The 23,541-nt window shown below is 40.9% G+C and overlaps 1 protein-coding gene across 17 annotated transcripts in view; it reads left to right on the top strand.

The window, feature by feature from the left end:
* The first annotated feature begins 5,351 nt into the window (after positions 1 to 5,351).
* Positions 5,352 to 23,541, top strand: part of B3GALT1 (beta-1,3-galactosyltransferase 1) — a 204,269-nt gene continuing 186,079 nt past the window's right edge. For 13 of the 17 annotated variants that reach the window (XM_065670501.1, XM_065670483.1, XM_065670481.1 and 10 more), the window contains exon 1: positions 5,352 to 5,521. The gene's annotated coding sequence lies outside the window, so the exon portion shown is untranslated. Of the gene's footprint in view, positions 5,527 to 7,034; positions 7,107 to 23,541 lie in introns of those variants that run through there. The other 4 variants (XM_065670498.1, XM_065670490.1, XM_065670496.1 and 1 more) reach the window with 3 other exon arrangements.

Raw genomic sequence — 23,541 nt, 5'->3', positions numbered from 1 at the left:
GTCACTCATTCAAAGCAGGATTGCTTGGATCTGAAAACATGCTTCATCACCTATCCCTTCCTCAGTGGGGATTTTACATCACTGTTCAAGGCTGCTGCAAGGAAATATATATTTATGGAGTCTTTAAATACTTCTAAGTGTATTCATTATGTTCATAGTGACATTGCTATGAAGGACACTATATAAATGGAAGCTGTGCTTGCAACTGATCACTTCAGATAAACATCTTGAAGGACTCACCTAGCACACAAAGGAAGTTGCCTTGCTTTACTTATGGGGAGATTAGCTCTCTCCAGCTGACATAATACATGAGAGATAAAATAATGAAAGGAAATACATCCTCATGTAGTGCAAAATCAGATCACAATGCTCTTGTGGAAGAGATAATGTGAGCAAACTCTTTGGGGCAAGAACTTTGTTTCCTTACTTTTCTATACAGCACCCAGCACATAACTGTGATTTGCATCTCAAAACATGTATCTACATAATATTAACAAATGGGTTAGCAAATGAGGCTGAATAACACTAGCAAATTGTAATGTGTTTAAAAATGAATAATCAAATATTACTCCCGCAGATCTGTAAATGCAGTGCTGCATCTATGCATCAGTTAAATATTCATACCCTACCAAAGGGAGGAGTGAAATAATGCTTCTCACCAAAAGGTTATTTTACAGTTTGATGTAAACGATCTGCTGATGCACTCTGCCTCACAGAAGGGCTCAGTTAATACACTGTTTGCCTTCTAACACTAACTGCCAATACAGAGTTGGGACAGCTGACTTCAGCTGACCAAAGGGGCATATCATACCCTATGAAGCTGTGCTTAGCAATAAAAGCAGAGAAAAAGAAGAGGCAGTGCAGGTGTGTGTATGGGTGTACATGCGTGTGTGTGCATGTGTGTGAAATCCATGGTTACAAAGGTTGTCTTCTGATGCAATCACTGTGTATACTGAAATCCTGCTTCCCAGGAAGTAGTTGCACATCGCCTGCTGATGGGAAGTAGTGAATCAATTCTCTCTTCTACTTCACATATCTGAGCTTTGCTTTTCTTATTAAATTGTCTTTATCTCAATCCTTGTCCATCTTATTCTCACCCCTTGTCCTGCTGAAGTGTTCAGAGAGAGCAACTGGGTGGGCATCTGGCAGCTGGCAGGGGTCAACCCACTACAGTAGTATATCCACAGTAGGATAGAACCACAGTATTTTATAATCTGGATGTTGTGTCAGCCTATCACCATCCTGGAAATGGTTTTGTGTTTTCTGGTACTCCTCCTGGATATCAAACCCATGCTGCAGTTACTCGTCTTTGAAAGCTGGTCTGCGACAGACCCACTTATTTAGTGCCCGGTTACTTCCTAGGAATCAAAGATATGACTTGCATCAGAAAACAGTAGCAAGTAATGATGCAATTTATGTATGTTTATAGGTAGAGCTTGCATCCAAAAAAAAAAAACAAAAACAAAACAAAAGAGGTGGGCAGGGTATTAGAAACGAGGAAGACAGATGAATCAGTGGAGAAAAGACATGACGAAGCATGGGAAATCTTAAGATTTGCTGTTTAGTATAAGTCTCCAGTTGGATGCATAGTTAATATCAAAACATAATACTAAGACTCCACATACTGCTACCTACATTAGCAAAACATTAACTCCCCATGAGGTGATTCTCTCCAAAACAAATAATTTCTTATGTAGAAAACAATAACAGCAGAGAGACGAAAAAGTAAAATGCCTACAGGAAATCATGGACAGAACACATAAAAATTGGGAGCCTAAACCACTTTCTTTAACAGGGGAGCCACCTGGGGCCACAAAGACTTTCTGGAAATGGAGTAATTTTTCAAAGTATATGCAGTATTAGTAAATAAGCAGACCCTCTCCTAAAAATGGATGTTAGAGACCGAAGGATATAAAGCGGCTCTATTTCTTTTTTTTTTTTTTTTTTGTAGTTGAATTTCAGCATAGTCCCTTCTGTCTGTTGAGGTCTCCAATACCAGACCACAGTTCTGCACCTTGTTGGCAGACTTAACAGCTAAAACAACAATTTAGTACGTGTGAATCCTGATTTATGTCACCTCTAGAAATCTGCTCCTCCTGCTGACAGAGCTGAATGTGGATTATATTTCTTACACTGTTTCTGCTATGAGTAAGAGTAGTTCAGCTCCTGTGCGCCATTGGTACTTTTCAAGAGTACTGTTACACTATATCGTTTTTCAGAAAGAACTGTCAAACTCTTCTGCCTTATGGGAACAAAGGCTAAATTACAGTTTTGTGGACTAAACCAATCTATGCAATTTCATTGGGATAAAAAAACCAACCCACAACAGTTTCCCAAGGTACCAAGAGGTCTGCTAAAATTCAGAAAATGTTACATGTACCATAAAGCACTTTAATGAACAGCACCATATTTCAGGTGTGCTGCTTTCTCTTTCCTGCATGTTTTTCATTTATAGTTATTTGGTGCTTCTATGCCTGTAACAAGTCTCCCTCTGAGACATTCTGTCTCATAAACAGGATATTTAGCTGTTATGTGAAGGATTGCTTTTCTATTTGGAACAATTGCTGTTTAGATCTCTTTAGATCTTTAATTGTGTGAAGATATATTACTTCATCTTTTCTGGTAGCTAAACTGCAGGTTTATCCTGTCAAGTAATGATTTAGTCACCTTACATGCTGAGCTGCGTGCATGCTAGTGAAAAGCTGCCGTTGTAACTTAAAGGCTACTCTTTTAACATGAAATTAATGTTCAGACAGGATATTTGAATTATCTGAGTTTCTGTTTGCATTTTTATATGAAGTTTAAAATATTAAAAATAATGACACTTATGTTCTAGTTTCTAGAAGAGCTTCACTTATAAGGAATATTTTTCGTATTTCCTCCTCTGTAGGAGTTATAAGTGTGCAATGCTTTAGTTCTGCAACATTTGCAAAATCGCCAACTGTAAATAAAGTATGTTTGTTGGTTGTTATTTGGGTTTTTTTTTTTTTTTTTCCCAAAGATAAAGATATGGCTGGCATCAAATGTTAAAAAAATGTTTAAAAAACCCCAAACCAACAAATAACTCCTGCTTTAACGGAGTAAAATATCTCATGCTTTTTAGTAAGTACAAAACACTGTACTTTCTCAAGGCTTGAGGTGGCTCCTGAACTAATAAAACCAATTTGCTAGAAGAAAGACATCTCAGACCAAACTATTGCAGCGTCTAAACCCATAAGCATTTAAAGCATTTCTTGTTATTTTCTTCCAAACAAAAGCAGGTGTATTCAATGTTCACGCTGGACACAGCAAAAGCAAATGTATCATTGTTGCCACCCAAAAAAAAGGTGAACAGTTGAAGAATAGGAGGAAATCTACTGCTGCAGTGGATCAGTCTCACCAGAATAAAATTTGCATTAAAAGGTTGCTGTGAAAGGAAAGGACACAACTTTCAGGTTGTTTATCAGCAGTAGCAGTTCTAAGCTCAGCACAGATGAGGGTACCTGCACCTGGTATAACTGAACAAGTACTTCTGCCCATAGTTTCCAATATTAGTATTAACAATAAATTCCTTCATGAAGACCTAACAAACATTTGCTTATGACCAGATTGAGAGGTCATTTCATGTCAGAAACATTCCTAAAATGGCATGAAATATGATGGTAAGTCATCAAGAATTAAGACACCTCACCACCCTTTTGAATCAGCTGATACACTACAAAACTGGGTAACCACAAAACTAGTACAAAACTGGCATTTTTTTCTTAAAAAGCAAATGCCAAAAAGGTGGATGAAGACCACCAACACTGGAAGGAACCCAATGGAGAAACATCTTTCTGGAATGTTTCCAACTGCTATTCACCTGTTTTTTTAGAGAACGAGACTGAAAACAGGGTAGAGACATTTACTGTTACTAACTGAAATCTTAAGAGTCTATTAATCATTAGTTACAGAAAAAGAGTGATGATAATGCAGTTGTTGTTGTACCCCTCTCCTGATGTTACATCCACCGTACAACTGCTCCTCTCCATCCCCTGCCTGATCAGTTTCACTCTAGGTTAGGAGAATGAGGGGGTGACAACAGTGACTTGTGAGCATTAGGAGCTCCTGGCCAGGAGAAGTATGATGCTCGTGTTTATGATTTGTTCTTCCTCCTCTAGGATCCACTTGAGGTAATTTTTATCTCCGCTAGTATGCTTCTTCACTGGTCTGCCGTTCCAGTTCTACAGCTGAACTCACTATGTATGTTAACTTCCAGATATGTTAGATACTATTTCTTTGTTGTGTCTAAACCCAGTTTTGTCCATCTCCAGGCCTGAATTTCTTGAACTGACCACGGGTAAGACATAGCCATTGGGTCTCCAGTACCAAGCCTGCGCCCCTTGTCAATACTCCTCTACGGTGCATGTTAAGTCTTCACTCCTCCAGAGCCTCTGCTACCCCACCAGGCCTGCATACCTCTGCACTACATCACTGTGGCTAGGCTGCAAAGGACCTCATTCTACATAAACCAACAGTGACGCAAAACTATCCGTATAACTCTTAAACACAAGTTAGCCACAGAGTCCTCGTCCACCGGTGGAACTGCCGCTACAGATCAGCCAAGGGGAGCATGGGTGCGGGCAGGCCGGGCACAGCCAGCGGGCCAAGCCGCAGCCCCGAGGTCTCGCGAACTCGGTGCAGCCGCCACAGCGCACCGCCAGCGCGGAGGCGGACACGCGCGGCTCCCGCTCGGCACGCTCACACCCACCGCGCACCGCGGCAGCCGGTCGGGACGCGGTCCCCGCCTGCCGCGGCGACGCCAAGGTCGGCGAGAGCCCCAGCCGCGGGGATGCTGCCGGCGGACACGGCTTCAGCTAGGCGGGATCCGGCCGGGAAAGAACGGCCTCTCCGCCTCCTTTCGTTTTATTTCTCCTTCAAACAAAGCGCCTCAGTGTGAAGTTTGACGCTCCTGCGCACGCGGCGAAGGGCGATGCACGCTTCCCACCTGAACGGCCGGCCCTCAGCCCCGCGCCCGTTTAGCGGAGCAACCGGGGCAGCGCGAGAGCGGCTCAGCCGCAAGCATTACCACTGCCGGCACCCACCGCCGGGGCTTGAAGCGAGTCCCAGAGAGGCCGAGGCCCTGCCCCAGCCCCTCTCGGACCCGAGTCGGCTCGGCACAGCCATCCGCACAGCCCCACCGCCGTCCCCGCAGCCTCGCTCCGACGCCTCTCACCCTCGGCGACCCCCCAGCTAGCGCGGCGCCCCCTCCCGGAAACAGCGCTGCCGCAAGGGCGAGCTCTCATTGGTCTCTTGCCGTCACACCTTCCCGCCTCCTCGGTACTGAGCGGGCGGCGATTGGCTACTGGTCCTTGTCAGTCGGAGAGGGCGAACCCTGCCGGCGCTCGGGCTGCGTACTCGTGGGGCGGGTGCTGCTGGGCGCCGCGGCGGCTGGTGCGGCTGCAGGCGGAGCAGTGATGCTGGCTGCAGGGAGGCGTATGGCAGCGGGAGCCCGGCACGGAGCGGTGTGCGCCCAGGTGGGCGAGGGCGGCCAGCGTGGCCGGTAAGGTCCGTCCGCGGGGAGGAAGGATGCTCGCCTCCGTGCGCGGCCGTTACACCTTGGGCTGAGGGGGCTGGCAAAGCTGCGGGCGGCGGTACCGGCGCAGGCGGAGAAGCGGGCGGGCAGGATGCCCAGGGCGGGCGGCAGCGCTGGGCGGCGGTGGGCCGCGGCGGGCTGGGGTCGCGGGCGGGCGCGGTCGCCCGCCACCCCTCGCTGTGCTTTTCGGAGCGGCGGTCCCGGCCGTTCCCTGTCCCGGTCCCCGGGCGGGACTGGCGCCGCGGTGGCAACTTCGGTGCCGCCGACCGGTTGGCGGCGGCCGCGGGTGCCACGGCGGGGGGCGACGCTAGCCCTCCGGTCGGGTCTGGCGGAGTGGCTGCGGTACTGCCCCTTTCGCTCCTCCGTCGCCTCGAGAGGGCTGCTCGGAGAGCGGGGCGGGGGCGCACCGCACGGTGCCGCCGGTGCGGGGCTGCCGGGGCGGTGCGGGTGGTCGCCGTGAAAGGCAGACGGCGTCGCGTCCCAGCACCCATCCGGCGGGGTGCTGCGGTCCCGCCTTCCGCAGCGGGAGCTGAGGAGGGGGGCAGCAGGCGGGACGGCCGCGGCGGCTGCCGCTCTGTGGGGGGAGCGGCCTGGTGGCGGTGCCGCCGTCGGCTCGGGGGTGAGCGGCGCGGCGCGGTGGGGCCGTGCGGTCGCCTTCCCTCCGCGGAGGGGTCTTACTCTACCGATCGCGGTCCCGGGCTTTCAGCTGGGCTTCGGAGCTGATGGAGGTGGTGGTGGTGGTGTTGTGGCCGCAGACCGTAACCTGAAGTTGTTAGGACAGTTCAAAGGAAAGTTATGCTGAAGTAAGCGTAACGGTGACGGTTGATACGTGACCGCTGGCTGTTGAGACGGAGGAATTCCAAAGTTGAAACCCCACTTATCCCTGTGCACTCTTTTTCATTGTTCTTCTACCTGCTGAACTTTCAGTGATAGAAGAGAATATTGGGAGGCTTTGAAGTGTTGTCAAATCTTGTTCATTTAGTAAAAATAAAGAGCTTTTACATGCTGTTTCGAAGTGTTAATGTAAACATTCAGAATCTTGTTTTTATAACATTTTAAGGAGTTGTTAGGATGCTGCTGGACTTCCTGATGATGGACCTGATCCTTCAATCGTGGAAGCGGAGAGGAGTTTTGATACTGATTCAGTAGGAAGCAAGGCAGCATCCACAGTGAACAGTTGAATAGAAAATTGTGTTATATCTTGATAATTTTGCATGCCATGGTTTGGACATTTTAAACATTAAAAACATTATCTGCAGGAAAGAGGAGCATCCAGTTTGATTCAGTGTTTTGTTCTCTTGTAGCTGTAAGCTTTCGTCCCTACTTTCTAGGAGCGTATTGATTTGGTTCTCTCTTGTTTCAGAGTATTCTGATACATTAATTAAGTTATAAGGATGCATTCAATCGCGTGATGCATAACGTGCTTTCAGAATTTGTTAAAATCCCGTGGTAGATGGCAAGGACGAATGACCAGTGCAAACACCGTTGTTACAAGTACACGCTGTGCTTTGGAGAGCAGAAGCCCAGTTTTACAGCCGATGGGGAGGCACTAGTAAGTGTAAAAGATTGGAGGTGTGGAATTTATAACTGGTACAGGTTAATATTGTTGCTTCTTGACAGAATGTAAATTCCTAATGAAATTTCAGTTTCTCATATACAACCTGGATAGATCCAGATTCTGGATAGATCCAGATAGATCCAGCAAATGTAGTATTGGCTAACCAGTTTTTCAGAAACCTCATTTAGTTGACTGGAATCAATGTCTTCAGGTATTTTAAGTTAATTTAGGGAGCAGTCCTGATCCAAGTACATTGCATATAGCCATGATGCAATGTCTGAGATGTGCTCACTTGTGCCAGTCTGCCTTATATCCCACTTGTGTTTTCCTTGTGTGCCTTCTTAGAAAAGAAAACTCGTGTTTTTACGTGGTGGTTTTGTAGCAAAGGCCAGTAAAATTTTTGCAAAGATTGCAGGCTGAAAACACCAAGCTTCCCCCCCCCCCCCCCCCCCCCCCCCGCCGTGGGTGACACCACATTTTAATCTGTAAATCTTGGTTTTGAGTGGGAAAGCTGTAGAACCTTCAGCACATGAGAGGTCTTTATTCATGATACTCATTTCACTGGGATTGTTCTTCAGGAGGACCTGCATACAAGAGAATGTGTGCCACTGTGTTTGCTACATAGCCTATCTTTGTCGTAACTTTTTTTTTCCCCAGAGTTGTTAAACATTTTCTAAAAAAGTCAAAATATTTCAATTGTATGTCCTGAGAAGGGTGCTCAGTTCAGTGTTGATTTCTCTTTGTTAATTAGTACTGAACTTTTTTGGAGCAGGGATTGTCCCACCAATGAGGTGAATATATATCTTTTAACTATTTACTTACTAAAAATATTAATCACCTATAGACTTACTAATATTCATAATTATTGTCATGAAGAATATTCATACTCTAGTTAAAGCTAGAGGAGAATGCAGAAATTTCAGAGGTGGTTAGCTTGCTTTTCATAGCTTTCTTCTATATAGAAGAGAATGAGTCCATCTGTATGCCTCCCAACTAAAAGGGCACTCACTAAAATAAAAATTCTTTGATTTTCCCAAGGTGCTTTTGTAGTAGTATTCTTTAACAGGGAAGTACTGCTATATGCAATACAATAAGAAACTGGGAACTGAAACAGTCCTGTCACATTCTCCAACCTGCTGCCTATATAGTTGCTTAGAGATAGATACTAAAATATTATTGATGTAATTTGCCATGAGTAGTAGGAAAATTTCTTTTGATACACTAGGGAAAACAAGTGGCATGCTTTTTTATATATAAGTACGTGTGTACGTTTAGCTGAACCCCTGAAGAGTTGCAGAGATCACAGAAAAGATGAATGAATGAATGATGTATCTCCTAGTCATATTAGATCATGAAAATGGTACACTGATCTTTTTGAGAAAGCTATTGCTGTTTTTGAACTGCTGTTAAAATACTGACTCGTAGCTGTTAGCACAGTCTCCAGCAAACACAGTGACTGTAAACGCTGATGTATGGAAGCTTTGCAGAATTTCAGAAAAACAAGTATAAAATGCCTCCACATCCAAGGGTTCCCTTTTTTTACTTACTCGCAGGCTTCAAATGTCTCCTATCTGCTGCTGCCTAACACTGCCATAGGCATATGTAAATGACCAAGATAGCTGTTCTTCAAAAGATGGTCTTGAACAGGACATGGGAGTTCAGCTCCTGATGCTGAGGACACAGCTCTTCAATAGAGTGACAGAGGGAGAGAGGTGAATGAAGATGGGCAAGTTGTTCTTTGACTGATAGACAGGCATAAATTTCGGCAGAGCTGTGCAGACTGCAGATGTGTTGGTGGCTGAAAAAAAGGATGTGCAAGAATCTCTCTGAGCCCTGGGGTGGCTTGTAGGCTAGTATTAATACAGAGATAAATCAAGGTGTGATAATAAATTCTAAATCTCATTTGTGAGCACACCCCTCTTTTTGTATCATTACCTAAAATGTAAAAAGCTCAGTATTTTGCAGGTTTAGTGAGGCCTGGACACTGTTAAAACCTTCCTGCATTCTGATTTTGTAGCTGTCAATTTAACTTCTCAAACAAATGGGAGTCATCTAAATATTTGCAATAGTTACTGTACTTTGTTATTCCCTTTAGAATTGAAATGTGTAATTTAACATATAATGTATCACAACATACATTGATGAAATACATAAGTATACATTCTTTCCTTCTGACTAACAAGAAGTTACCAAATACTGGAGAGGGAGCTAATGGTTAAGAGTGAAATGGATAAGAATATGCTATGCAGCTGAAACCACATGAGAATCGTGTTGAGCTATATTATTAATTTCTTTGGAGCACTGCCAGCATACCTTATTCTTTTGCAGAAGGTGTTCTGTGTTATCAGAAGCCTCAAAGCATTTCAGTTATGATATGCCCATTTCATGTATAAATACGTATCCTAGAAGAGAAGGGCAGAGAATACCTTGCAGATGCTGACTTCTGCATTCAGATTTTTTAAGACTGTCCTCTGTGTACCAATAAACTCTAACTCTTGCCATCTTTTGAGACGTGGTATGGTAAAAATGTGAATGACTAGTATGCCTAGCCTTCTTTCCCTTCAAGCTGTTCTGCAGCTCTGCTGTTTGAGGAGCTGATGTTTGTTGCTTTTGTCCCTCAGCAGGTGGCTACATTTTCACTGAAATAGCAGATCCTGCTGTGGAACAACATCTGTGGCTTTGTGGGGGTCGCACTAGCTGGAGTAATTCAAATATTTCCTCCTCGGTCTGACCCTTATTTTCGTTTAAAGATATAGTACTAGTTTATTGCTTAACATAGGATATTGTAATTTAGTATTTATGATGAAGGTCTGCTATTACTCAAAACCTGTGGCTTTCACAGCAGATAAGAAGCAGGGATGTAACCTTTTTTTGTGTTTGTGATGTTTAGGTTTTTGTTTCTTTTTTTTTGGTTGGGTTTTTTGTTGTTTCTGGGTTGGGTTTTTTTTGTGGCTTTTTATTTGTTTGTTTGTTTTTTGCTTTTTTTAAGTCTCCAGAGCTTAACAGAAGAAATCAGAGAAAACTGAAATTAAGAATATCAGGAAAACTCTATTGGGTCATACCAGTGGCCTTCATACTCAGGGTTTGGTGTCCAACAGTGACATTAAGGAATGCTATTTAGGGGCTGTAGGTAAACCTAGCCACTTTATGTGTCTGTTCCCTTGTATTCTTCCCTCATATTCAGTTTTCACATTAGGGATGGTAGATATATATCTGCTCAGGGTTTTTAGAGCCCATTTGTGGAACTGCCAACCAAGAACTTGCCTTTTTCAAACTTGTGGATGCTCATTGCCTTCACAGCCTCCTGTGGTGGTAAGTTCCAGAAGTTTACTACTAGCTTTGTAAAGAAGCACTTTAATCTTTTATAAACTAATGTCTTACTAGCTTTGACAAATAACCCTCAGATCTATTACTGGAGGTCAAAGCAAGCAAAAGTTCTACATTAGTTTATTTACCACCTTCATGATTTGATTGATCATATCTTGCTTCAGCCTTCTCTCCAACTGAAGAGCCTCCTTAGTCTCTTTTTCTGAGGCAGGCACTCCATCCTTCTGATGATTTGTTTGCCCTTCTCTGACTAGAATCTGTTCTTGAGATGCAGAGACCAGAACTTCAGGCACTACTTGAGATACGTGTGGACCATGGTTGTACAAATGTGCTCTGCCTTGTTCTTGGTGCCTTTCCTCATGATGCCCAATATTTTGCTGGGTTTTTTTGACTGCTGTTGAAGGTAAAACTGTTAATTCCAGGGGTCTGTCAATAATGACTCCTAAATTTCTTCTCTGGGTCATTTATCAGGATGGTGTGTGCTTGTTTTAGAGTATTATTCAGTAGATATATAGCTTACATATATCTGCATTGAAGCTAATTTGACATCTTTTTGTCCATTCTGAGTTTTGCAAGGTATTTCTGGAGTTCTTTGCTGTCAGCATGGCATTAGTTCTGTGTTTGAAGTCAAGCTAATGTCTTTCTCCTAATTTTGCCAAAAGTATCATCCCTTATGTTTTTTTTCATATGTGCATCTGAGAGGGATAAAAGCCTGGTGGCAAATCAGCCAAGGTGTTCATAATGTTAAAAACGGCTAGTACGTAACATAGATTTTGCTTTTTGCTGTTTCCTTTTGGTGTTTATTCTCATTTGGTGGTTTGTTGGTTGTTTGTTTTTTTTTTTTCCCTTTGGACCTCAGTACGTATGAGCTCAGAAGAATGCTAGGTTAAGGCTGTGTCCAGAAACCCAGACCAGATAAAAAAAGAAAGAAAACTCTGAAAGATACCTTTCATAGCACATAATCCAACTGCAGCAAATGGAAAATAAGAATGGTGGCATATGGTATTTGATCCACATTGATTGCTGTTAAAATTATGTTTAATTAAAACTAAAGAAGCTTTTAAAAATATCGAGTGCAAAGTGATGTTTACTCAAATAACTTTAATGCTTTCCTAGCCTCTCTACAGATTCACTACATAACACTCTTAACTGGAATATTGTCTAATTAATCACCTTCCATTTGTGAAGTATATTCTGTAGTAACATGAAAATAATAAGCAAAGCTTTTCCCCTCCTCCCTCCCAGAATCATCAGCCAAATTAGAGATTAGTCTGGAAGCCCACCATATAGAACGGATTTCTTCATGTTCCTTGTTCAAAACCACGCTAGTCATTTGATATTCAGAGCATGTCACTTGGAAGAGCTGCCGCATTGCAAACAGCATTGAGAGTAAGATTTAAAAGAACATTAGAAATGTATTATTAGTGTGCTGCATAATTACTTGGTGTTACTTAGTGACTTCAGCAGTGTGGTCCTGTCTTCCTTTCTCCTAGTCACAATGACTCCATCCTTCTTAACCCTTTGCAGAACCACTTCTTTGCACGTTAATCTGGCAAAAGACAATTCCTCCCCACTGGCCACTGGTTTAAAAAAAACAACCAACCAACTAAAACTCTTTCTGCCATCTTGAATCTGCTTCACAGAGGACCGTATGAGGGCAGATACAAGGGAGGATGTAAAACTATGAAGGTAAATGCAAGAGAAGAGCAAGATGGTTGAAAGCCAGCAGTTAAATTGCCTTACGTGCTTGTCAACTCCCAGCCTGAAGTACTGTTCTTTTTCTTAATTTATTGTTGCTAAAGTATTTGGCAAAAGTACAGGCCTGTGTTAGTAGTCAACCTGTTGCTTTGTTAATTTAAATATTTAGCTTAAAGAATTATATTTACATCCTCTGAAGGGAGGCCCCAGCTGATCTACTATCTACTGATGAGGTCATCTGCTTGTAAATCTGGCTAAAAGACTGTGATACCAGCTGTAGTTATTTGCAGCAATAGGATGCTTCTGTTCAGTTTGTTTTGCAGTAACATGATTCACCAAAACAGCCTTTTCAATTTAGCGTGTAGTCCAGTGTGTAACAAATATATTTCAACTATGTGAATTTAGTAATGGGTGGTTTAAAGTCAGCTTCCTAATGTATTTAATGGGTGCTTTTTACCAGAATTTGCAGTAACCAAAGACAGGGCAGTTGTTTGCCACAGGAAAAGGTTTTAATGTATTCCCTTTGCATGGTGTGCTTGAAACAAACATGTTTTTATGTACAGTAGCTGCAAAGCCATGACTGGCTTTCTGTTGGCTGATGCAACTCAAGATTAGTTTTATGTGGAATAGTGAGTTCATGGTAGCCTGCAAGGATGTAATGGATGAACATACAGACACTGTTAGTGTGTAGTCTACCCAGTCTTTTTTTCTCCTTGTTATTTCTAGGCCATGGTAATGGCAATTGATGACTCTGTGTTAATTTAGCAGCATACTGATAGAGCAGTGCCACTTGCACTGCTTATCTGCCTTAAACAGACTATCATTGTAAAAAGCGGAACTTGTCTTCTGTTGTGTCATTGTGACAGTATCTGCTTGAGTTAAGATGTATGCAATCATTCATCTAACATTTTTATAAGATAATTCAGAATCATCAGCCAAATTTTTCCGGTGTACTTCCCTAGAAAAAATATTTTCATGTAGGCAGGATGGTACATGTAAAGGAAGCCACACAGCTGTGGGCATCCACAAAATAGTCTAAACCAGTGAATTTCTTCTATGTACCTTTTCTAAGTTGACACTTCAAATTTCAAGAAATCATTCAGTTTGTCAGGCAGCTGGTAAGTGTGGCATTGGTATGTTCATGGCATTGCACTGTAAAAATTTATTTTTATAAAGGTTTACTTCAAGGTTTCAGAACGTTCAAGATTTTTCTGTGTAGGAAAATAAAACATTTTTCTTAACTTTTAGACTCTGTGGGAAACCCACTAGTTTTTCTTTTTGCCAAGCTTTCAAGTAAGCTAGGTGTTTGCTAAAAGGCCTCAGAAAATGTATCTTATTTCAAATGTGATCATAAACCAAATTCTGCTATATGTAGTTCACAACTGCACTTGCTTAAAATAAGCTAGGAAGTAGCATAACACTTCTAGAAGTTGGCTGAAAGGTTCAAATGTATTAGCATAGCTGACATACTACAAGTTTTCGTTACAGAATTAAGCTTCAGATGAAAGTTTCTCACCAAGGTAGTGTCAACTAGGTCAGGGTGAGTCTGATGTCTCAAGTCTACATATACTTGCTCGGTATTCACGTCTGTCCTATCAGTTTGTTAAAGAGCACTTCATGACTTCTGCTCTGTAATACCTATTGCACAAATATTTTGCTATGTTGCAGCTCAGGTGAAAAAATATTTTGCAAACTTTGAAGAGACTGCCCTACTTGCTGGAAATTTTCAAGTGGGGATTTCAGATTACTGTTTAAAGTCCAGCATTCCCATTGATAAATCAGGGGTAGAAATAGACTATAAAGGTCTGAAATAGAATTTGAGCATCCAATCTGCTACTGATATTGCAAATTAGATCATATTAAACATTTCACATGGAAAATATACTGCTGCTGAGATAAAATTGTTTTATTCATATATTCTTTCTAGTTTATGAAATCGGAACTCAATGGGAGTAGAATTCAACACATTATGTCCTAGTTACAAGTGAGGGGGAGATACAGAAATACCATATTATGGGTATCTTACTTGGAATATTTCTCTAGAATATTCTATGTTTGGAATATTCTGTAATATCTGGAAAATTTTGATAGGTGTGAGTATGAACAAAACAAGTTTGCACAGAGGCATCAAATGCACACAAAAAAAATACTTAAACTAAGAAGTAGCTTCTAGAAGTTCTGTTTATTCAGTAATGCCCTCACTTAAAAGGAAAATGAATTTCTATTGTTTTACTGGCATAAATTCTAAACAGAAACAGACAGCTCTGAAAAGTTCCAAACTATGATGTTTGATGTGAATTGTTTTTCATTTGTGCAGAAGAAATGGTCATTCTTCCTCTGTAAAATTTGGCATTGATATCGCCAAATAGTGAATTTGGTATTGCATCTCACATTGTAAAACTGCTCTTTGTCATCTAACACAATTAGTGTTGTAATCTTATGAATGGTCATGACAAAAGTAGGTGGCAAGCGAATTTGCTAAAAAAAAAAAAAAGGCAAAAACCTTACCTGCAGGTTTTTGGGGAGGGAAGTCATGCCATAGCATCAGTTGTCCACTTCCAGACATTCTGTCATTTCAGTTTTCTGAAACAAAATTCATTAATTCTTTTTAGAAAGTAAAAAATAAAATGACATACTGGAGAATGACTCAATAAAAATGGCACAGAAAATAATTAAGGCATAAGCAACTGGTTTTTCTCAGAAGGTGTTAGGCTCATACTGGGTATCAAGCCATAGGAAAATGGGAGGATGGATTGCATGGTGCAGCAGAAATGGTGGATTGTGTAACAGGGAGACCATTGCAGTAGGTTTCTGTTGGGTTTTGTTTACCCTGTAAAGACTTCTTAGAACAAAGACACCCCACCTGGAGGTAGAAAACTTCCATGAGCCTCTGCCTATTGCTGCATTTCATCACTGGCTTTTGGCTGAGGCTTCTGACTGTTGATGGCTGGGTTATTGTAGATTATTATGGCTAGGTGTTACGAGACCACAAGTCCCCTTAGAGGCAGGCACCAAGGCATAGGAATTGGAGCCTGGGCCAGCCCATACCCATTTTTTTTATAACTTTAAACTATATATTATTATATTAACTACACATGGCTTCCCCAGATTTTGTGGTTAATGTGTTGTCACAGCTGAGGTCACCTGGAAATCATCTCCTTCATAATTTGAAAACTCTGAGAAAGGAAAACTTCTTTATAAGCCAGTAAAAGTAAGCAACATGTAAGTGCTAATGGAACTTGCCTTTTATAAAGTGTGTCCCTGTTTTCTATGTGGTCACTCAGCCAAGTTATTGCAAGGTTTCATTTCACTGTGAGAGACCTGTCTGAGGTGACTGCCCTGTAGTGAGACTTTCGACATGAGCTAACAGGTGATTATGTTTGAGCAAGTCCTATGCACTTTGTACAGTTGTCAGTGAAATGAAAGCTTGGACCTGTTTTAACTTCTGTATAAGCCTTTTTGGGCTCAGGTGGTTTTGACTTTGACTGCGTGTTACAAGATATTTTGGAACTTAGGGTCTGCATTATCCAGAATTATTATCAATACAGTTCTTTTTAGCAAGACATCAGCAAGTGTTCTGCATGGTTTTCCAAATTTTCATAGATCTACCCAAACTTTCTTAAAATCTGTTTTGCCCATCTTTCAAACTCTACCAGTTTTTATGTTGTCGGGCCAATATGACCTATAAGCAAGGTTCCACTTACACAACGTGAAGTTGTTTGAAAGTAATTTTTAATCGCAGTTTCAACAACATGGCTTCAAGCAGCTGTTACATGTTTATATTTTTTAAAAGGTGTTTTGTAGTTCTTTTTAAGACACAGCATGTGTGCACAGACAGAAGTGTCAACTCTCCTGTATGTTTAAATATTCACTGAATAAAAAGAGTAGTAATTAATGCTGTTAGTTTTAGTATTAGTTACATTGCAAATGCTTTCAGTAGTACTTGTGTCTTTGAGTCTTTGAGTTATCTGTAGAACAAGTTAAGAAGATTCTACACTGTGCAGCAGAGACATGCTGTCAGTTTTGGCTCCCAGATTTCCTGTTGCACTGAGGACCACAGCAGATTTGCTTAGACTAGAGATGATCAAGAGCAGGAGTCCTGGCTGTAAGTGGCAGATCAGTTTCCGAGTTGCATGCTGGCCACTGCATGCTCAAACCAATTGATACCAGCCACTAGAGAACAGTTGGGAAAGCTGGATGAGATCTGCTGGGTCTGAAAGAGCTCTGAGACAAGGCCATACATGTGTACGTGGTGGCACTTGTATTTATTGGATGGGTGAAGCTCAAGGGTACTACAGTTTGGTCCTCTAGGAGCCAAGTGGCATAAGCCAAATCTGTGTTGGTGCTGAGGACGCTACAGAATCAAGTAGCAGTTAACTGGCTTCCTGGCAGCTTGTTTCCGTGCAAAGCGGGAACTTCATGTAGGGCCTGGCCTAACATTTCCACAGCGGTAATAAAAATACTGGTCAGAACTTTAACTTTTCTCAGTTCAAAAATCCTTCTATATATGCAATACGTACATATTTATTTATGCATGCCTAAGCTGTGAATTCATTGTGTTGTCCTGTGAATTCTGCAGCTGCTTTAGTTTTGTACATGTTACCCTTATGTGCCAGGATTACATAACCCACTGGATTACATTTTTGCCTGATTTGCCAAGAAGGGTATAGTTTAAAACCAGGTAGCTCTACTTTGTTATCTGATGGACTGTTTCCACAGAGAAATAATAAAATATTTTCTTTTTCACTTTTATATATTTTCCTTGTTGAAAAATAAAATCATATAAAACTTTTGAAGGTGATGACCATGTCTTTCATATGTAAAAAAATACAAATTGTTGTACTCTATTTCTGTTGCTGTATAGTGACTTGATAAGAATATGGTTAATATTAGATGGATAAGAATGCCCAAGTTAGAGTACCAGGTTATTTCATGGAATATTAAAATTTATGTGATCATTCTTCTCTGTCTCAAAAGACAAAGATTTAAAGGTTTTGAACAGTACTGAAAGAACAGCGGAGATGATGTGGGGTTTAGAAAACCTGTAATGAAACCCAGACTGGTTCAATTGAGGTCTTAAAAGTGGAAAACCACTTTTTTTTACTCGTAAAACTTATGCTAAACATTCTTCAGTGAGATACAGTGACATGCTTAAAGACAAATAGATTTTCTAGATGTATGAGTAATACAACTATATGTTGTAATGAAAATTCAGGAGGTGTTTCCTATGGAGCATAGCACTAATATTTCGGTTATAAACAATACAGAACTGATTAAATGGTGTTGGGACTGGTCCTGTTCAACATCTTTGTCAGTGACATGGACAGTGGGATTGAGTGTGCCCTCAGCAAGTTTGCCAATGACACCAAGCTGTGTGGTTTGTTTGATAGGCTGGAGGGAAGGGATGCCATCCAGAGGGACCTTGACGCACTTGTGAGGTGGTCTGATGCTAACCTGATGAAGTTCAACCATGACAAGTGCAAGGTCCTACACCTTGGGCTGCATCAAAAGGAGCGTGACCAGCAGGTCGAAGGAGGTGATCCTGCCCCTCTACTCTGCTCTCGTGAGACCTCACCTGGAGTATTGTGTGCAGTTCTGGTGTCCTCAACATAAAAAGGATATGGAACTGCTGGAACAAGTCCAGAGGAGGGCCACAAGGATGATCAGGGGACTGGAGCACCTCCCGTATGAGAAAGTTGGGGCTGTTCAGCCTGGAGAAGAGAAGGCTGCGTGGAGACCTCATAGCAGCCTTCCAGTATCTGAAGGGGGCCTACAGGGATGCTGGGGAAGGACTCTTCATTAGGGACTGTAGTGATAGGACAAAGGGTAATGGGTTAAAACTTAAACAGGGGAAGTTTAGATTGGATATAAGGAAGAAGTTCTTTAAGGGTGGTGAGGCACTGGAATGGGTTGCCCAGGGAGGTTGTGAGTGCTCCATCCCTGGCAGTGTTCAAGGCCAGGTTGGACAGAGCCTTGGGTGAGATGGTTTAGTGTGAGGTGACCCTGCCCATGGCAGGGGGTTTGCAACTGGATGATCTTAAGGTCCCTTCCAACCCTGACTATTCTATGATTCTAAATTGCTTTACAAGGAAAAGTTGGTACCATGGTAGCAAAGGGTATTACAGGCTAATACTGCCTCTATCTGAAGAGGTATTGTTTTGTGGCAATGAAATATTATAATAACTGTGTGCACCTCTAGAGAAGAACTTCAGCTGTAGCTCTCTGGAGTTATTCTTCAAGTAATATTATTATTCTGCATAAAGAATTTTTATCCAAAGAACAGCTACGATAAACAAATCCAAGAATGAAATGGCCATGTTCAATGTTAACAAATGCATAGGAGGCAGGCTAATATAGAAGTATGTAGATAGAAATAAAATAATAAATAAAAATAAGTGATTGCCAGGTGAGTTTCACATTGAAGTCCTTATCCAAAGCCCACTTGACTAACTAAAAGTGATCTCTAAGACCTCAGTTAATTTCAGTCAACCTTGAGCCTTTTACCCTCTTCCATGAGAGGAAAAAGCCAGGACTGCCCTGAATTCTGGTGAATTCAATTTTCAGGATTTAGGTAGCTAATACACCTTCAGTGCATTTAACAGCTTCCTCTTGAACATAGTGTTGTGCGGCTTTACAGCTTCCATTTCCATAAAAACTGCAACCTGCAGGTTCATCAGGATAGTATCTGTTCTATTTCATAATGTTTGTTTTCTGAGGGCTTAGGAGGACTTAGCTTTTGTGGTATTTGTTTACTGTCAGTAATACCTTGCTCAATATTTGCACTATATTTGGTCTGGAAATAATGAGAGAGATAAACCAGTGAAAACTATGTGAGTTTGAGCTAGAAATTTAAGTTGGGAGCATAGTTATTATTAAAGTTGACATGCATTTTAGGTTTTAAAGGAGTTTTTAATTCTCAGAGGAAAGGGAACTTCGTGTTGTTCATTCAGTCAGGATTTTTGACAATAGTCTCCTCTCCATTTTAATGTTTGAGCTATGTAACTTTCATTGGTATTAAGGGGAGTTTTGAATGTATATCCAAGAGGCAGAACAATTTGATATTCAATAAAGTGAAAGAGAGATGATGGGAAAGATCAGATGAATAATATTTTTCTAACCTATATTATGATTTCCTTTTGCAGAATGAAGTTTTGATTACTTTTTTATTTACTTAATATTTGTTTATTTTACTATCTTTTTCTTAACATAAGTTTAAAAATTGCATTTTTAAAAATGGACCAGGAAGTTGAATTAAAAAATGGTATGTTCTGTTTTACAAGAATATTTGAGAATTCCTAGGAAGCTTATATGTTATTTTTTTTCTCTGAGTGTAAACTATGAAAAACTATTCTTTGGTTTTTCCTTGCTGACCCAACTGGATTTTTCACACATAGGAAGGCGTGCCATACACATATAGTCCTTTGTTCCTTTCAAATATACAACTTTTTCACCATTTGGGGAGTTAGTATAACCCAGTTATTTTTTGTTATGAGGAAGCACTGAACTGTGTACTAAAAGGCCTTATCTAGAAACTTTTGTGCCTGTTATTCACTTAAAAGAACATTCACCTTCCCCTCTCTTCTTGGTGTATTATACCTTGTGTGCTGGTATGGAAATTGTTCTTTTGATTATGTCATTAATATATTTACAGATGACCTGACCTTGCAGACCTAAAGCACATAAAGCTCACAGAAAAGTCAATAGGGTGTTTGTTCATGAAGTGAGAATCTTGCTGAACTTAAGACTGTACTACTAATAAAAGTTTGCATCAGTCAAGTTGGTATTATGCATCAATATCATACCAACTACACCATATTGAACTCTCTTACGGAAATGCATTTTGAGCTCCAATGTTTACACAATGCAGAAGTGATGAATGCATGGCTCTAATGGAAATGCCATTTTTTGGTGCCGGGTAGTTAGTTACCCAGTGACACTGAAGATGATTTCTTTGGTTGAGGAATTGGGCATGTCATTGAGCAGCGTTCTGGGTAGGATTCATTTCAATGGCATTTTATTAAATCAGCTAGTTTCTGTATAATGTGCGACTTCTGGCGGCAGAGACATATGGCTTCTTACAAAATGCGGGTCTGCTTGATGAAGTCAGATGGTCTCCAGGACCCTGTTCTAGGGTCATGTCAAACCTTGGCATAAACTTGTAAGTGAATTTCATTTGCAATTTTTTTCAGGGTCAGTTTCACTAGAGGGAAATCATTGAGGAAGATGCTTAATGTGTAGCTGCATGCTAGACATGCTGTACTTTTTATCACAGAGGTATTGGTTAAAAGAGGTATTGTTTATTGTCTTTTCCCGTCCTCCTGAGAGATTTCATTCCCTCTAAAGCTCTGTAACAGTTGCAGAGATAGATAGAATTTCCAAAACTGAAAATGCAGGTCTGCTTTGCTTTTACTCTTTGCTGTTTGAATTGCTGTTGTCTGTGGCTAGCTAACAGGTGCTATTTTCTGTCCTGGAATTGCTTTTTGACCATCCACAAGGCTACATGCCTGTGGAAGCTGATGCAGATCCTAAATTCTTCAGCATTTCTCCTTTGAATTGATAAAATTACATGTGCACACTTATTTTTAGACCATTTGCACATATGTTTCCCAGCATGATAGAAAATGGTACAGGAGAACTGGTTAGGCACCACGAACAATTTTGGAAGCATGAAGGTTATGTACCTTTTAGAAAATAATGTTGCAGAAGAGGTGTTTTTTTTGAAAACGTGCTATAGTAGGGTTTTTCAGTTGAATTTGGTAGAGGTGACAAGTGTTGACATCTATAGAACTAGAGCTCATCTCTATCCACAAAAACGAACACAGCACAAGCAGTAGCAACTTTAATTAATCTCCTCTGTGCCAATGTTTTTTGCCTTCTATAATTTAGTATCAATGCCCAGTGAACAAATTTATACACAGCTTTAATTTTTGCTCTAGTTACTGCCCTCAGTTAAAGGTTTTTCAGGGTTGATTTTAAATTGCCAACAAGTCTGACATTAGCAGTGCTTTATTTCTGATGTCAACAAAATATTCAGTAAATTACTCTAAATAAGCAAAACTACACTGAAACTGTATTCCCTCCATGTGCAGAACAAAGATACCCAAATGACTCCTGTACTAGAAGCAATATAATCACAATAGCATGAAGCTCCTTTATATGTTAATTGACTCAGCTGAGAAAACACAACTGTGTAAGAATGGTGTAACACCCAAATTGAGCTGTCTCTTCACTGAACCCAGAGTCAGTCATGTGACTTCTAAGAATCTTGTCATTTTTATGTTTAAGTAGAAAACAACAGTTCTGTTAGCAGGATTGCCTGCAAAATCTTACAAGATTTCTTCTGTGTCCATTGCTTTCTTGTATACCAGTATTATATAAAGACAGAAAGAGAAAATGCATAAATGAATGTTATTTAGAATAAAAATTTCTCTAAAATCAGTAGCATATTCACTTGCTTTTCTCACAAGAAACCTGTACTGGGTTTAAAAAAAACCCTCACCACTTCTTGGCAGTCGATGGTATGCAGCACTTTACATGTATATACCATCTTTTAGCCAGGGATTTCTTTCTTTCATTCTACAGGCATCTTTTATTTAGGAGTTGGAAACAAGTGCAGTTATATACAATGTCAAATGGTTCTGTAGAAGTTGCTCCTTGACCATCTATAATTTAATAGATTCTGTATGTACCACTGCAGCATGAACTCAGTCTAATTCTGTTAGGCCTCAATAGAACTTTCTTTTGAAGCTCACGAGATTGTCTCAAACTACAATGTATATTTTGTGTATTCTACATATGTGTATACAAAGATATTATTATTAGACTGTTGACTAAACTTTAGGCATGACTCAAGACAGGTGCCAAAAGCTAATAATTGCAGATGCTAAAGCATGGTGGTGTAGTTATCACTCGTGAACTATCAGTAAGAGAAATCTTACAGCTTCACTAATTAGCCATGCTGAAAGGCCATAGAAAAGGTGACTTTTCAAAACTTGCAGAGAGCCTGTCTCATCATCACAGGTCCTTGGGTTTTGAGATACTGAAGGATGTTCAGCCTGGAGAAGGCTCTGGTACCTAAAGGGGGCCAACAAGAAAGCTGGAGATGGACTTTTTACAAGGTCATGGATTGAATAGGAGAAAGGGGATGGCTTTAAACAGACAGAGGGTAGATTTAGGTTAGATTTAAGGATGAAATTCTTTACTGTGAGGGTGATGAGACAGTGGCACAGGTTGCCCAGAGAACCTGTGGCTGTCCCATCTCTGGCAGTGTTCAAGGCCAGGTTGGATGGGCCTTTGAGCAACCTGGTCTAGTGGAAGGTGTCCCTGCCTGTGGCAGGGGGCTTGGAACTAGGTGGTCTTTAAAGTCCCTTCCAATCCATTCTATGATTGGATCACTAGGAAATACGCTTTGCGTAATGTCAGGTCAGCACTGTTGTGATACTCTGGCTATTCTTGTCTGTGTTGACTCTCACCATGTTAAGTGCAACAGTCTTAAGAAAGATATGGAACCTACTCTAAACAACCTTAGGGCTAGGCCCATTGTATAAATATGCCTAAAGTTAGCTTAACATTTTATGTTGTGAAGCCAAATTAATGGTCCAGATTCAAGCAAACTGGTACCATAAGGTATCAAAGATGCATTGTCTGCTTCAGTCTTCCCCTGTTCAGCAATTCCCTCATAATTTATTTTGGTAATGGTTTTGGCTCACCACGAGGGCCATACAATGCAGTACAACAACAATACCAAACTAGCCATTGCTTGAATGTGCTAGTCTAACCAGCCTGGATAACAGCAGAGTTGAAGGTTTGAATTTATTTATATGGAGAGTTACTGTCTGCTGTCACACTCTTTCCCCTGGCAAAGGAGAGAAGTTCGTACCTTTTGATACTGTTTAATGGAAGGTTCTGTTCATGTGTGAAGTATTAATTAGCTGTTGTTATTTAGTTCTTTTAAAAAATATTTTATGGTGTATTAGATGAATAAGAATCTGCAACAGACACATCTATTCACTAGGTGTGATGTAAGCATGAGTCTAGTGTTTTTAAACAAGGAACAATCATTTCTGGCTTTCCCCAGATATTTATTAAGTTCATTTAAATAGACGTGGGATAACACAGGAAGTCTACTTAAAATCTTACAGTCCTTCGAAAATATTTGCAATCCCATTCAGTATGTGAATAAAGTCCAACCAAAAGACGCTTTCTATTGTTCCACAAAATAACTCAAGGGTCTCCACCCTTGCCAGTATGCTGGGAATTTCATTTCCCATGTAAAATGGATTTCTAGCTCATGAAATGATTATAATTCTCGTATAAATGGTTAGTTTTTATTGGGAAGATATTTGTTGTTTTGGAAAAACATTTTGTTTTCCTTGGTGCTAAAATTATTGAGGTGGGAGGTTTG

This window comes from Lathamus discolor, chromosome 3 (genome assembly GCF_037157495.1).
Source record: "Lathamus discolor isolate bLatDis1 chromosome 3, bLatDis1.hap1, whole genome shotgun sequence".
NCBI classification, from domain to species: Eukaryota; Metazoa; Chordata; class Aves; order Psittaciformes; family Psittacidae; genus Lathamus; species Lathamus discolor.
This window is presented reverse-complemented; position numbering and strand designations above follow the sequence as displayed.